Genomic DNA, 17,333 nt, shown 5'->3' on the forward strand with positions numbered 1-17,333 from the left:
TTTCAAGGCAATTGGAGTTGCGCAGAATAGAGGACTCAGACTTGCTCCTTTCCAGTCCAGAATTCCAGTTGCCGGTATTCTCCCTCTTCAAATAAACCTTACAAAATAAGAGAGAAAAGGCATAAGTACGGTTCCACAAAGTATAATAACAGTCCATAAAGCTATAAATATCAACATGAAAGCATGATGCAAAATGGACGTATCACGCGGCCACCCCCCCAGGCCGCGCCATGGGGGCTTGTGGGCAGCCCACTGGCCCCCCTCTGTTGCTTTATGGAGGGTTTCGTCCAGGAAAAAAATCAAGGAGGAGATTTTTCGTGGTTTCGTCGCCGCCACGAGGCGGAACTTGAGCACAACCAATTTAGAGTTCCGGCAGGACGATCCTGCCGGGGAAACTTCCCTACCGGAGGGGGAAATCGTCGCCATCGTCATCACCAACACTCCTCTCATAGGAGGGGACTCATCACAATCAACATCTTCATCAGCACCATCTCATCTCCAAACCCTAGTTCATCACTTGTAACCAATCTCCGTCTCGCGACTCCGATTGGTACTTGTACGGTTGCTAGTAGTGTTGATTACTCTTTGTAGTTGATGCTAGTTGGATTATTTGGTGGAAGAGTTTATGTTCAGATCCTTGATGCTACTCATTACCTCTCTGATCATGAATATGATTATGCTTTGTGAGTAGTTACTTTTGTTCCTGAGGACATGGGATAAGTCATGCTAATAGTAGGCATGTGAATTTGGTATTCGTTCGGTAATTTGATATGTTGTATGTTGTTTTTCCTCTAGTGGTGTTATGTGAACGTCGACTACATAACACTTCACCATTATTTGGGCCTAGAGGAAGGCATTGGGAAGTAGTAAGTAGATGATGGGTTGCTAGAGTGACAGAAGCTTAAACCCTAGTTTATGCGTTGCTTCGTAAGGGGCTGATTTGGATCCACTAGTTTAATGCTATGGTTAGACTTTGTCTTAATTCTTCTTTCGTAGTTGCGGATGCTTGTGAGAGGGGTTAATCATAAGTGGGATGCTTGTCCAAGTAAGGGCAGTACCCAAGCGCCGGTCCACCCACATATCAAACTATCAAAGTAACGAACGTGAATCATATGAACATGATGAAACTAGCATGACAGAAATTCCCGTGTGTCCTCGGGAGCGTCTTCCCTCCGATAAGACTTTGTCTAGGCTTGTCCCTTGCTACAAAAGGGATTGGGCCACTTTGCTGCACCGTTGCTACTTTTGTTACTTGTTGCTTGCTACGAATCATCTCACCACACAATCACTTGTTACCGACAATTTCAGTGCTTGCACATATTTCCTTGCTGAAAACCACTTGTCAGATCCTTCTGCTCCTTGTTGGGTTCGACACTCTTACTTATCAAAAAGACTACGATTGATCCCCTATACTTGTGGGTCATCAGGCGCTGGGGGCGGCGGCGCGACGGTGGTGGTGGCGGTGGGCGTCAAGGAGAGGAGTGGAAGAGAGTGGCTGTTACACAGTAGTGAGAGAGAGGGGGGGTCGTGGTGGGGGCGGGACAGCCGTTACAGAAGTCCAAAGCTTTGTCGTCTGCTGGCGGACGGCAAAGGGTCTAGACGCTTTGTTGTCTGCCTCCAAACTCTTTGTCGTCCGCTAGCAGACGGCAAAGAAGGGACTCTAGTTTGACCTAACATCCCCTCGGCGAGGTGGGCCCACCTGTAGCTTTGTCGTCTGCCAGTCCTAATCTTTGCCGTTCGCGACTAACGGCAAAGAAGTGACTGATGGCAAATACATTCTATGCCATCAGCCAGTTCTTTGTCGTCTGCTTTGTGGCAGCTGACGGCAAAGACACTCTTTGCCATCAGCCAGCAGATGACAAAGATTTGACAGACGGTAAAAAACTGAATTCCAGTAGTGATTGAAGGTCGCCTTTCCTTTATTGCAATCAATAATAGCACCTGTGGTGTTAAGAAAAGGTCTACCAAGAATAATAGACATGCTCCCATCCTCGGGCATGTTAAGCACAACAAAGTCAGTAAGGATCAAGCAATTAGCAACTTCACCGGGAACATCCTCACAAATACCTACAAGAACGGCTGTTGACTTATTAGCCATTTGAAGAGAGATATCTCTAGGGAATAGTTTATCTAACAAAGCGTTTTATAAAGAGAGAAAGGCATAACACTCACTCCTGCACCAAGATCACATAAAGCAGTTCTAACATAATTATTTTCTATGGAGCAAGGAATGGTGGGTATACCTAGATCACCAAGCTTCTCAGGAATCTTGCCACTGAAAGAGTAATTAGCAAGCATAGTAGATATTGCCTCATTAGGAACTTTTCTTTTGTTAGTAACAATATCTTTCATATACCTTGAGTACGGAGGCAGCTTAATAGCATCAGTCAAAGGAATTTGAAGAAAAAGAGGTTTCATCCATTCACAAAATTTATTATAATGCTCCTCTTCTTTAGTTTTGAAAGACTTACCTCGAAAGGGCATTGATTTTTGTACCCATGGTTCTCTCTCCTTCCCATGTTTTCTTGCAACAAAATCTTCTTTAGTATATCTTTTGCTCTTGTCTGGTGCTTATTCTTCTCGTATCTCAGGAGGATCAATCTTCTCATTATCTTTATTAGGTTCAGTACCATCTTCAGTTTCAGCATCGAAAATAGCTATACTATTAGGATCAATAATAGGTTCTTCATCAATTATGGGATCATTGGAGTTGTCAGCCTCCTTGTGTTTCTTCTTCTTCTTTGGGGAGCTGACAATGTCTTCTTCCTGCAATTGAGAATCTTGCTCGATCCTTTTTGGATGCCTGATGTCTACTACGCAACATTCTTCTTGTAGACGTTGTTGGGCCTCCAAGTGCACAGGTTTGTAGGACAGTAGCAATTTTCCCTCAAGTGGGTGACCTAAGGTTTATCAATCTGCAGGAGGCGTAGGATGAAGATGGTCTCTCTCAAGCAACCCTGCAACCAAATAACAAAGAGTCTCTTGTGTCCCCAACACACCCAACACAATGGTAAGTTGTATAGGTGCACTAGTTCGGCGAAGAGATGGTGATACACGTGCAATATGGATGGTAGATATAGGTTTTTGTAATCTGAAATTACAAAAACAGCAAGGTAACTAGTAACAAAAGTGAGCACGAACGGTATTGCAATGCGTGGAAACAAGGCCTAGGGTTCATACTTTCACTAGTGAAGTTCTCTCAACAATGATAACATAATTGGATCATATAACTAGCCCTCAACATGCAACAAAGAGCCACTCCAAAGTCACTAATAACGGAGAACAAACGAAGAGATTATTGTCGGGTACGAAACCACCACAAAGTTATTCTTTCTGATCAATCTATTCAAGAGTGTGTAGTAAAATAACACGAAGTTATTCTTTCCGTTCGATCCGTCATAGAGTTCGTACTAGAATAACACCTTAAGATACATATCAACCAAGACCCTAATGTCACCTAGATACTCCATTGTCACCTCAAGTATCCGTGGGCATGATTATATGATATGCATCACACAATCGCAGAATCATCTATTCAACCAACACATAGAACTTCAAAGAGTGCCCCAAAGTTTCTACCGGAGAGTCAAAACGTGTGCCAACCCCTATGCATAGGCTCCCAATGTCACGAACCCGCAAGTTGTTCACCAAAACACACATTGAGTACTCACATGAATCAAATGTGTGCCAACCCATATGCATAGGTTCCCAATGTCACAAACCCGCAAGTTGATCACCACAGATAGACACGTGCAAGACATACATCAAGTGTTCTTAAAGACTCAATCCGATAAGATAACTTCAAAGGGGAAACTCAATTCATTACAAGAAGGGAGAGGGGAAGAACATCATAAGATCCAACTATAGTAGCAAAGCCTGCGGTACATCGAGATCAAGACATCTCAAGAACACGAGAGAGAGATCAAACACATAGCTACTGGTACATACCCTCAGCCCTGAGGGAGAACTACTCCCTCCTAGTCATGGAGATTGCCGAGATGATGAAGATGTCCACCGGAGATGGATTCCCCCTCCGGCAGGGTGCCGGAACGGGCTCCAGATTGGTTTTTGGTGGCTACAGAGACTTGCGGTGGCGGAAGTCCCGATCTACGTTTCTTTCTGTAGGTTTCTGAATTTATAGGAATTTATGGCGGTGGAATTACGTCGGTTGGGCCCACAAGGAGTTCACAAGCCTGGTAGGTGCGGCCTAGGGGGGTGGGGGCGCCTCCTAGGCTTGTGACTCCCTCGTGGCTCTTTTGGCCTTCTTCCAAAGCTTCGGGGGTCTCTTTTGGTCAAAAAAAATCATCGCAAAGTTTTATTCCATTTGGACTCCGTCTGAAAAAGGGTCAAAACACGGAAAAAACAGAAACTGGTACTTGGCACTGAGTTAATAGGTTAGTCCCAAAAAAGATATAAAATAGTATATTCATGCATATAAAACATCCAAAGTTGACAAGATAATAGCATGGAACCATAAAAAATTATAGATACGTTGGAGACGTATCAAGCATCCCCAAGCTTAACTCCTGCTCGTCCTCGAGTAGGGAAGTGTTAAAGACCGAATTTTTGATGTGGAATGCTACCTAGCATATTTGTCCTTTGTAACTTCTTTCTTGTGCCATGAATATTCAGATCCATAAGATTCAAAACAATAGTTTACTATTTACTTGGAAACAATAATACTTCAAGCAAACTAGCAAAGTAATCGTGAACTTTCGAAATAACAAGGCCAAAGAAAGTTATCCCTACAAAATCATATAGTCTGGCTATGCTCCATCATCCCCACACAACGAATTTAAATCATGCACAACTCCGGTATTGGCCAAGTAATTGTTTTTGCACTCTTACTTTCTCAAACTTTTTCAACTCTCACGCAATACATGAGCGTGAGCCATGGATATAGCACTATAGGTGGAATGGAGTGTGGTGAAGGTTGTGAGACAAAAAGGAGGAGATGGTTGATGACCCACAAGTATAGGGGATCAATCGTAGTCCTTTCGATAAGTAAGAGTGTCGAACCCAACGAGGAGCAGAAGGCTCTGATAAACAGTTTTCAGCAAGGTAATAACTGCAAGCACTGAAAGTAGCGGTAACAAGTGATGGTGTAGCAAGGTGAAACATAGCAAGCGAAAAGTAACAAGTAACAAGTAGTAGAAACGGTGCAGCAAAGTGGCCCAATCCCTTTTGTAGCAAGGGACAAGCCTGAACAAAGTCTTATAGGAGGAAAAACGCTCTCGAGGACACACGGGAATTTCTATCATGCTAGTTTCTTCATGTTCATGTGATTCGCGTTCGTTACTTTGATAGTTTGATATGTGGGTGGACCGGCGCTTGGGTACTGCCCTTACTTGGACAAGCATCCCACTTATGATTAACCCCTCTCGCAAGCATCCGCAACTATGAAAGAAGAATTAAGACAATGTCTAACCATAGCATTAAACTAGTGGATCCAAATCAGCCCCTTACGAAGCAACACATAGACTAGGGTTTAAGCTTCTGTCACTCTAGCAACCCATCATCTACTTACTACTCCCCAATGCCTTCCTCTAGGCCCAAACATGGTGAAGTGTTATGTAGTCGACGTTCACATAATACCACTAGAGGAAAAGGCAACATACAACATATCAAAATACTGAATGAATACCAAATTCACATGACTATTATCAGCATGACTTATCCCATGTCCTCGGGAACAAAAGTAACTGCTCACAAAGCATAATCATAATCATGATCAGAGGTCTAATGAATAGCATCAAAGATCTGAACATAAACTCTTCCACCAAGTAATCCAACTAGCATCAACTACAAAGAGTAATCAACACTACTAGCAACCTTACAAGTACCAATCGGAGTCGCGAGACGGAGATTGGTTACAAGGGATGAACTAGGGATTGGAGAGGAGATGGTGCTGATGAAGATGTTGATGGAGATGACTCCCCTCCGACGAGAGGAGTGTTGGTGATGACGATGGCAACGATTTCCCCCTCCGGGAGGGAAGTTTCCCCGACAGGACCGTCCTGCCGGAGCTCTAGATTGGATCAGCTCAAGTTCCGCCTCGTGGCGGCGGCGAAACCACGAAAAAGCTCCTCCTTGATTTTTTCTGGAACGAAACCCTTCATATAGCAAAAGAGGGGGGCCAGTGGGCCGTCAGGGAGCCCACAATCCCTGTAGCCGCCACCAGGGGGTGGCGGCTACCATGCTTGTGGGGCCCTAGTAGCTCCCCTCTGGTACTTATTTCGCCCAGTATTTTTTATATATTCCCAAAAAATTCCACATTGATTTTCAGGGCACTTGGAGTTGTGCAGAATAGAGGACTCAGACTTGCTCCTTTTCCAGTCCAGAATTCCAGCTGCCGGTATTCTCCCTCTTCAAATAAACCTTGTAAAATAAGAGAGAAAAGGCATAAGTATGGTACCACAAGGTAATATAACAGCCCATAAAGCGATAAATATCAACATGAAAGCATGATGCAAAATGGACGTATCAATGGTCACATTGACTCGGCGTATCAAAGGACTATGGAGATGCCCACTAATAGATATCAATGTGAAAGAGTAGGTATTACCATGCAATGGATGCACTTAGAGCTATAAGTATGTGAAAGCTCAAAAGGAGAACTAGTGGGCGTGCATCCAACTTGCTTGCTCACGAAGACCTAGGGCAATTTTGAGGAAGCCCATCATTGGAATATACAAGCCAAGTTATATAATGAAGATTCCCACTAGCATATGGTGGTGACAAATCAAGAGACTCTCAATCATGAAGAAAATGGTGCTTTTTGAAGCACAAGTGTGGAAAAAGATAGTAGCATTGTCCCTTCTCTCTTTTTCTCTCCTTTTTTGTTTGGGCTCTTTGGCCTCTTTTCATTTTTTTTTGGTGGGCATCTTTGGCCTTTTTTTTCCTCAAATGGGGCAATGCTCTAATAATGATGATCATCACACTTTTATTTACTCACAACTCAATACTTAGAGCAAAGATGACTCTATATGAAATGCCTCCGACAGTGTACCGAGATGTGCAATGATCTAGCTTAGCGTATGACGTTGAAACATCTCGCTAGCTATCTTACGATCATGCAATGGCAATATGAAAGTGACGGCACATGTCATGATATGGAACGGTGGGAGTTGCATGGCAATATATCTCGGAATGGCTATGAAAGGGCCATAATAGGTAGGTATGGTGGCTGTTTTGAGGAAGGTATATGGTGGGTTTGGGCACCGGCGAAAGTTGCGCGGCACTAGAGAAGCTAGCAATGGTGGAAGGTGAAAGTGCATCTACACCATGGACTCACATTAGTCATGAAGAACTCATATACTTATTGCAAAAGTTTTATTAGTAATCGAAACAAAGTGCTAAACGCATACTCCTAGGAGAAGGGTTGGTAGGTGTTAACCATCGCGCGATCCCGACCGCCACACAAAGGATGACAATCAATAAATCAATTATGCTCTGACTTCCTAACATAGCGGTTCACCATACGTGCATGCTACGGGAATCACTAACTTCAACACAAGTATTTCTAGATTCACAACACCCTACTAACATAACTCTAATATTACCATATCCATATCTCAAAACCAAGTGAGAGGAATCAAACTTCTCTTACTAATCAATGCACATGAATATGAAGGTTTTTATCCTCTTTGGATGCCTATCATATTAGGACTAGATTCATAACCTAAGCAAGGTACCATGCTGTTTAAGACTATCAAAATGATCTAAGTGAAGCACGAGAGTTCAACTAGTTCTATAAAATAGAACCATTGCAATGCTCTTCAAAGATATAAGTGAAGCACTGGATCAAAAGACAAACTACTCCAAAATATATAAGTGAAGCTCAATGAGTAGTTGAACAACTATTTGGCTATGTGGAGACTCTCCCATCTAAGAATTTCAGGTCCTAAGTACCTTATTCAAACAAAATATAATGATGCTCCAAGCAAAACACATATCATGCGGTGAATAAAAATATAGCCCCAAGTAAAGTTACCGATGGATTGAAGACGAAAGTGTTGGAATTATGCCCTAGAGGCAATAATAAATGTATAGTTATTATTATAATTCCTGTATCAAGATAATAGTTTATTATCCATGCTATAATTGTATTGAATGAAGACTCATTTACATGTGTGGATACATAGACAAAACACCATCCCTAGCATGCCTCTAGTTGGCTAGCCAGTTGATCGATGATAGTCAGTGTCTTCTGATTATGAACAAGGTGTTGTTGCTTGATAACTGGATCACGTCATTGGGAGAATCACGTGATGGACTAGACCCAAACTAATAGACGTAGCATGTTGATCGTGTCATTTTGTTGCTACTGTTTTCTGCGTGTCAAGTATTTATTCCTATGACCATGAGATCATATAACTCACTGACACCGGAGGAATGCTTTGTGTGTATCAAACGTCGCAACGTAACTGGGTGACTATAAAGATGCTCTACAGGTATCTCCGAAGGTGTTAGTTGAGTTAGTATGGATCAAGACTGGGATTTGTCACTCCGTGTGACGGAGAGGTATCTCGGGGCCCACTCGGTAATACAACATCACACACAAGCCTTGCAAGCAATGTAACTTAGTGTAAGTTGCGGGATCTTGTATTACGGAACGAGTAAAGAGACTTGCCGGTAAACGAGATTGAAATAGGTATGCGGATACTGACGATCGAATCTCGGGCAAGTAACATACCGAAGGACAAAGGGAATGACATACGGGATTATACGAATCCTTGGCACTGAGGTTCAAACGATAAGATCTTCGTAGAATATGTAGGATCCAATATGGGCATCCAGGTCCCGCTATTGGATATTGACCGAGGAGTCTCTCGGGTCATGTCTACATAGTTCTCGAACCCGCAGGGTCTGCACACTTAAGGTTCGACGTTGTTTTATGCGTATTTGAGTTATATGGTTGGTTACCGAATGTTGTTCGGAGTCCCGGATGAGATCACAGACGTCACGAGGGTTTCCGGAATGGTCCGGAAACGAAGATTGATATATAGGATGACCCCATTTGGTTACCGGAAGGTTTTCGTGCATTACCGGAAAAGTTTCGGGCTCATCGGTAGTGTACCGGGAGTGCCGGGAGGGGTGCCGGGGACCATCGGGAGGGGTGTCACGCCCCAAGGGGTCTCATGGGCTATGGGAAGAGATAAACCAGCCCCTAGTGGGCTGGAATAAGTTCCCACTAAGGCCCATAAGGTTTGAGAAGGAAAAAACACAAGGTGGAAAGAGTTTCCAAGTGGGAAGGTGGAATCCTACTCCAAGTAGGATTGGAGTAGGACTCCTCCACCTCCAATTTCGGCCAAACCTTGAGGGTTTGAGGCTGCCTCTTCCCTCCCCCTCCCTCCTATATATACTAAGGTATTAGGGCTGATTTGAGACAACTTTTGCCACGGCAGCCCGACCACATACCTCCATAGTTTTTCCTCTAGATCGCGTTTCTGCGGAGCTCGGGCGGAGCCCTGCTGAGACGAGATCATCACCAACCTCCGGAGCGCCGTCACGCTGCCGGAGAACTCTTCTACCTCTCCGTCTCTCTTGCTGGATCAAGAAGGCCGAGATCATCGTCGAGCTGTACGTGTGCTGAACGCGGAGGTGCCGTCCGTTCGGTACTAGATCGTGGGACTGATCGCGGGATTGTTCGCGGGGCGGATCGAGGGACGTGAGGACATTCCACTACATCAACCGCGTTCTCTAACGCTTCTGCTGTACGATCTACAAGGGTACGTAGATCACTCATCCCCTCTCGTAGATGGACATCACCATGATAGGTCTTCGTGCGCGTAGGAAATTTTTTGTTTCCCATGCGACTTTCACCAACAGTGGCATCATGAGCTAGGTTCATGCGTAGATGTCTTCTCGAGTAGAACACAAAAGGTTTTGTGGGCGGTGATGTGCGTTTTGCTGCCCTCCTTAGTCTTTTCTTGATTCCGCGGCATTGTTGGATTGAAGCGGCTTGGACCGACATTACTCGTACGCTTACGAGAGACTGGTTTCATCGTTACGAGTAACCCCCTTTGCTCAAAGATGACTCGCAAGTGACGGTTTCTCCAACTTTAGTTGAATCGGATTTGACCGAGGAGGTCCTTGGATGAGGTTAAATAGCAACTCATACATCTCCGTTGTGGTGTTTGCGTAAGTAAGATGCGATCCTACTAGATACCCTTGGTCACCACGTAAAACTTGCAACAACAAAATTAGAGGACGTCTAACTTGTTTTTGCAGGGTATGATTGTGATGTGATATGGCCAATGATGTGATGTGATATATTGGATGTATGAGATGATCATGTTGTAATAAAAATATCGACTTGCACGTCGATGGTACGGCAACCGGCAGGAGCCACAGGGTTGTCTTTATACTAACATATGTGCTTGCAGATGCGTTTACTATTTTGCTAGGATGTAGCTTTAGTAGTAATAGCATAAGTAGCACGACAACCCCGATGGCGACATGTTGATGGATGATCATGGTGTGGCGCCGGTGACAAGAAGATCGTGCCGGTGCTTTGGTGATGGAGATCAAGAAGCACGTGATGATGGCCATATCATGTCACTTATGAATTGCATGTGATGTTAATCCTTTTATGCACCTTATTTTGCTTAGAACGACGGTAGCATTATGAGGTGATCTCTCACTAAAATTTCAAGACGAAATTGTGTTCTCCCCGACTGTGCACCGTTGCTACAGTTCGTCGTTTCGAGACACCACGTGATGATCGGGTGTGATAGACTCAACGTTCACATACAATGGGTGCAAAACAGTTGCGCACGCGGAACACTCGGGTTAAGCTTGACGAGCCTAGCATGTGCAGACATGGCCTCGGAACACATGAGACCGAAAGGTCGATCATGAATCATATAGATGATATGATTAGCATAGGGATGCTTACCACTGAAACTACTCCCGACTCACGTGATGATCGGACTTGGGATAGTGTAGGTGGATCATGAACCACTCAAATGACTAGAGAGATGTACTTTTTGAGTGGGAGTTTAGCATCTAATTTGATTAAGTTGAACTCTAATTATCTTGAACATAGTCTAAGTCCACTTTGAATATATTTGTGTTGTAGATCATGGCTCACGCAAGTGTCATCCTCAATTTTAATACGTTCCTAGAGAAAGCTAAGTTGAAAGATGATGGAAGCAACTTTGTAGACTGGGCTCGTAATCTTAAGCTAATCTTACAAGCTGGAAAGAAGGATTATGTCCTTAATGCTGCGCTAGGAGATGAACCACCCGCTACGGCTGATCAGGATGTTAAGAACGCTTGGTTAGCGCGTAAGGAGGACTACTCAATAGTTCAATGTGCAGTCTTGTATGGCTTAGAACCGGGACTTCAACGTCGCTTTGAGCGTCATGGAGCATTTGAGATGTTCCAGGAGTTGAAGTTCATCTTTCAGAAGAACGCCCGGATCGAGAGGTATGAGACCTCCGATAAATTCTATGCTTGCAAGATGGAGGAAAACTCGTCTGTCAGTGAACATGTGCTCAAAATGTCTGGGTACTCAAACCGTCTAGCTGAACTGGGGATTGAACTCCCGCAAGAAGCTATCACTGACAGAATCCTTCAATCACTGCCGCCAAGCTATAAAGGCTTTGTGTTGAACTACAACATGCAAGGGATGAACAAGTCTCCCGGCGAGTTGTTTGCGATGCTGAAAGTCGCAGAGTCTGAACTCCGTAAAGAACATCAAGTGTTGATGGTGAGCAAGACCACTAGTTTCAAGAGAAACGGCAAAGGCAAGAAGGGCAATTCGAAGAAGAGCGGCAAGCCTGTTGCCAATCCGCCGAAGAAACCCAAGGCTGGACCTAAGCCTGAAACAGAGTGCTTCTATTGCAAGGGTATGGGTCACTGGAAGCGCAATTGCCCCAAGTATCTGGCAGATAAGAAGGCGGGCAAAGAAAAATCAGGTATATTTGATATACATGTTATTGATGTGTACTTAACCAGCTCTCGTAGTAGTGCCTGGGTATTCGATACCGGTTCTATTGCTCACATTTGCAACTCGAAGCAGGAACTGCGGAATAGACGAAGGCTGGCGAAAGACGAAGTGACGATGCGCGTAGGAAACGGTTCCAAGGTTGATGCAATCGCCGTCGGCACAGTGTCACTTCAACTACCATCGGGATTAGTGATGAACTTAAATCATTGTTATTTAGTGCCTGCGTTGAGCATGAACATTATATCTGGATCTTGTTTATTGCGAGACGGTTACTCTTTTAAGTCTGAGAATAATGGTTGTTCTATTACTATGAGTAACATCTTTTATGGTCATGCACCGAATGTGAGAGGATTGTTCATATTGAATCTTGATAGAGATACGCATATACATAACACTGAGACCAAAAGAGTTAGAGTAAACAATGATAGCGCCATATTTTTGTGGCACTGCCGCTTGGGTCATATTGGTGTAAAGCGCATGAAGAAACTCCATGCTGATGGACTTTTGGAGTCACTTGACTTTGATTCACTTGACACGTGTGAACCATGCCTCATGGGCAAGATGACTAAGACTCCGTTCTCCGGAACAATGGAGCGTGCAAGTGACTTGTTGGAAATCATACATACCGATGTGTGTGGTCCAATGAGCGTGGAGGCACGCGGCGGATATCGTTATTTTCTCACCTTCACTGACGACCTAAGTAGATATGGTTATGTCTACTTGATGAAGCACAAGTCTGAAACATTTGAAAAGTTCAAGCAATTTCAGAGTGAAGTGGAAAATCATCGTAACAAGAAGATCAAGTTCCTACGGTCTCATCGTGGGGGTGAATATCTGAGTTTCGAGTTTGGTACTCACTTAAGACAATGTGGAATTGTTTCGCAGTTAACACCGCCCGGAACACCACAGCGTAATGGTGTGTCCGAACGTCGTAATCGTACTTTATTAGAAATGGTGCGATCTATGATGTCTCTTACTGATTTGCCGTTATCATTTTGGGGTTATGCATTAGAAACAGCTGCATTCACTTTAAATAGGGCACCATCGAAATCCGTTGAGACGACACCATACGAACTGTGGTATGGCAAAAGGCCAAAGTTGTCGTTTCTTAAAGTTTGGGGATGTGATGCTTATGTCAAAAAGCTTCAGCCTGAAAAGCTGGAACCCAAAGCGGAAAAGTGCGTCTTCATAGGTTACCCAAAAGAGACAGTTGGGTACACCTTCTATCTCAAATCCGAGGGCAAAGTGTTTGTTGCTAAGAACGGAACTTTTCTCGAGAAGGAGTTTCTCTCGAGAGAATTGAGTGGGAGGAAGATAGAACTTGACGAGGTTGTCGAACCTCTCATCCCTCTGGATGGTGGCGCAGGGCAAGGGGAAACCTCTGTCGTTGCGACGCCGGTTGAGGAGGAAGTTAATGATGATGATCATGAAACTCCAGTTCAAGTTTCTATTGAACCACGCAGGTCGACGAGATCACGCGCTGCTCCAGAGTGGTACGGTAATCCCGTCTTATCAATCATGTTGTTAGACAACAATGAACCTGCAAATTATGAAGAAGCGATGGTGGGCCCAGATTCCAACAAATGGCTAGAAGCCATGAAATCCGAGATAGGATCCATGTATGAGAACAAAGTATGGACTTTGGAGATACTGCCTGAGGGCCGCAAGGCTATTCAGAACAAATGGATCTTTAAGAAGAAGACGGACGCTGACGGTAATGTGACCGTTTATAAAGCTCGACTTGTGGCAAAGGGTTTTTCACAAGTTCCAGGAATTGACTACGATGAGACTTTCTCTCCTGTAGCGATGCTTAAGTCCGTCAGAATCATGTTAGCAATAGCTGCATTTTTCGATTATGAAATCTGGCAGATGGATGTCAAAACGGCGTTCCTTAACGGTTTCCTTAAGGAAGAGTTGTATATGATGCAACCCGAAGGTTTTGTCGATCCTAAAAATGCTGACAAAGTGTGCAAACTCCAGCGATCCATTTATGGACTGGTGCAAGCATCTCGGAGTTGGAACAAACGCTTTGATGAGGTGATCAAAGCATTTGGGTTTATACAAGTGGTTGGAGAATCTTGTATTTACAAGAAAGTGAGTGGGAGCTCTGTGGCGTTTCTAATATTATATGTGGATGACATATTACTGATTGGAAACAACGTAGAGCTTTTGGAGAGCATAAAAGGTTACTTGAATAAAAGTTTCTCTATGAAGGACCTAGGAGAAGCTGCTTACATTCTAGGCATTAAGATCTATAGGGATAGATCAAAACGCCTGATAGGACTTTCACAAAGCACATACCTTGATAAAGTTTTGAAGAGGTTCAAAATGGAACAGTCCAAGAAAGGGTTCTTGCCGGTGTTACAAGGTACGAGATTGAGTAAGACTCAGTGCCCAGCAACTGATGAAGATAGAGAGCATATGCGCTCTGTCCCCTATGCTTCAGCCATAGGTTCTATCATGTATGCGATGCTGTGCACTAGACCGGATGTTAGCCTGGCCATAAGTATGGCAGGCAGGTTCCAGAGTAATCCAGGAGTGGATCACTGGACGGCGGTCAAGAATATCCTGAAGTACCTGAAAAGGACTAAGGAGATGTTTCTCGTGTATGGAGGTGACGAAGAGCTCGCCGTAAAAGGTTACGTCGATGCAAGCTTTGACACAGATCCAGACGACTCTAAGTCACAAACCGGATACGTATTTATTCTTAATGGGGGTGCAGTAAGCTGGTACAGTTCCAAGCAAAGCGTCGTAGCAGATTCTACATGTGAAGCAGAGTACATGGCTGCCTCGGAGGCGGCTAAGGAAGGTGTCTGGATGAAGCAGTTCATGACGGATCTTGGAGTGGTGCCAAGTGCACTGGATCCAATAACCTTGTTCTGTGACAACACTGGTGCCATTGCCTTAGCAAAGGAACCAAGGTTTCACAAGAAGACCAGACACATCAAACGACGCTTCAACCTCATCCGCGACTACGTCGAGGAGGAGGACGTAAATATATGCAAGGTGCACACGGATCTGAATGTAGCAGACCCGCTGACTAAACCTCTTCCACGGCCAAAACATGATCGACACCAGAACTGTATGGGTGTTAGATTTATTACAATGTAATTCACATGGTGATGTGAGGGCTAGATTATTGACTCTAGTGCAAGTGGGAGACTGTTGGAATTATGCCCTAGAGGCAATAATAAATGTATAGTTATTATTATAATTCCTGTATCAAGATAATAGTTTATTATCCATGCTATAATTGTATTGAATGAAGACTCATTTACATGTGTGGATACATAGACAAAACACCATCCCTAGCATGCCTCTAGTTGGCTAGCCAGTTGATCGATGATAGTCAGTGTCTTCTGATTATGAACAAGGTGTTGTTGCTTGATAACTGGATCACGTCATTGGGAGAATCACGTGATGGACTAGACCCAAACTAATAGACGTAGCATGTTGATCGTGTCATTTTGTTGCTACTGTTTTCTGCGTGTCAAGTATTTATTCCTATGACCATGAGATCATATAACTCACTGACACCGGAGGAATGCTTTGTGTGTATCAAACGTCGCAACGTAACTGGGTGACTATAAAGATGCTCTACAGGTATCTCCGAAGGTGTTAGTTGAGTTAGTATGGATCAAGACTGGGATTTGTCACTCCGTGTGACGGAGAGGTATCTCGGGGCCCACTCGGTAATACAACATCACACACAAGCCTTGCAAGCAATGTAACTTAGTGTAAGTTGCGGGATCTTGTATTACGGAACGAGTAAAGAGACTTGCCGGTAAACGAGATTGAAATAGGTATGCGGATACTGACGATCGAATCTCGGGCAAGTAACATACCGAAGGACAAAGGGAATGACATACGGGATTATACGAATCCTTGGCACTGAGGTTCAAACGATAAGATCTTCGTAGAATATGTAGGATCCAATATGGGCATCCAGGTCCCGCTATTGGATATTGACCGAGGAGTCTCTCGGGTCATGTCTACATAGTTCTCGAACCCGCAGGGTCTGCACACTTAAGGTTCGACGTTGTTTTATGCGTATTTGAGTTATATGGTTGGTTACCGAATGTTGTTCGGAGTCCCGGATGAGATCACAGACGTCACGAGGGTTTCCGGAATGGTCCGGAAACGAAGATTGATATATAGGATGACCCCATTTGGTTACCGGAAGGTTTTCGTGCATTACCGGAAAAGTTTCGGGCTCATCGGTAGTGTACCGGGAGTGCCGGGAGGGGTGCCGGGGACCATCGGGAGGGGTGTCACGCCCCAAGGGGTCTCATGGGCTATGGGAAGAGATAAACCAGCCCCTAGTGGGCTGGAATAAGTTCCCACTAAGGCCCATAAGGTTTGAGAAGGAAAAAACACAAGGTGGAAAGAGTTTCCAAGTGGGAAGGTGGAATCCTACTCCAAGTAGGATTGGAGTAGGACTCCTCCACCTCCAATTTCGGCCAAACCTTGAGGGTTTGAGGCTGCCTCTTCCCTCCCCCTCCCTCCTATATATACTAAGGTATTAGGGCTGATTTGAGACAACTTTTGCCACGGCAGCCCGACCACATACCTCCATAGTTTTTCCTCTAGATCGCGTTTCTGCGGAGCTCGGGCGGAGCCCTGCTGAGACGAGATCATCACCAACCTCCGGAGCGCCGTCACGCTGCCGGAGAACTCTTCTACCTCTCCGTCTCTCTTGCTGGATCAAGAAGGCCGAGATCATCGTCGAGCTGTACGTGTGCTGAACGCGGAGGTGCCGTCCGTTCGGTACTAGATCGTGGGACTGATCGCGGGATTGTTCGCGGGGCGGATCGAGGGACGTGAGGACGTTCCACTACATCAACCGCGTTCTCTAACGCTTCTGCTGTACGATCTACAAGGGTACGTAGATCACTCATCCCCTCTCGTAGATGGACATCACCATGATAGGTCTTCGTGCGCGTAGGAAATTTTTTGTTTCCCATGCGACGTTCACCAACAGAAAGAGGGGATGCCTTCCCGGGGCATCCCCAAGCTCAGGCTTTTTGGTATCCTTGAATATGGCCTGGGATGCCTTGGGCATCCCCAAGCTTAGGCTCTTTCCACTCCTTGTTCCATAGTCCATCGAAACTCTACCCAAAACTTGAAAACTTCACAACACAAAACTTAACGGAACTTCGTGAGATGGGTTAGTATGATAACGAGCAAATCAATCACTTGGGTACTGTAAAAACAAGACTCATAATTATTTTCACACAATGCCTACTGTATATTACTATTTTCACAATTTATATTACTCAAAATAATCTATGGAAACACCAAAACAAGCAAACTATGTATTGCAAACCGAATCTGTCAAAAACAGAACAGTCTGTAATGGTCAGAATGAGAACCATAC

The sequence above is a fragment of the Hordeum vulgare genome, chromosome 2H, assembly GCF_904849725.1.
Source record: "Hordeum vulgare subsp. vulgare chromosome 2H, MorexV3_pseudomolecules_assembly, whole genome shotgun sequence".
Classification (NCBI taxonomy): Eukaryota; Viridiplantae; Streptophyta; class Magnoliopsida; order Poales; family Poaceae; genus Hordeum; species Hordeum vulgare.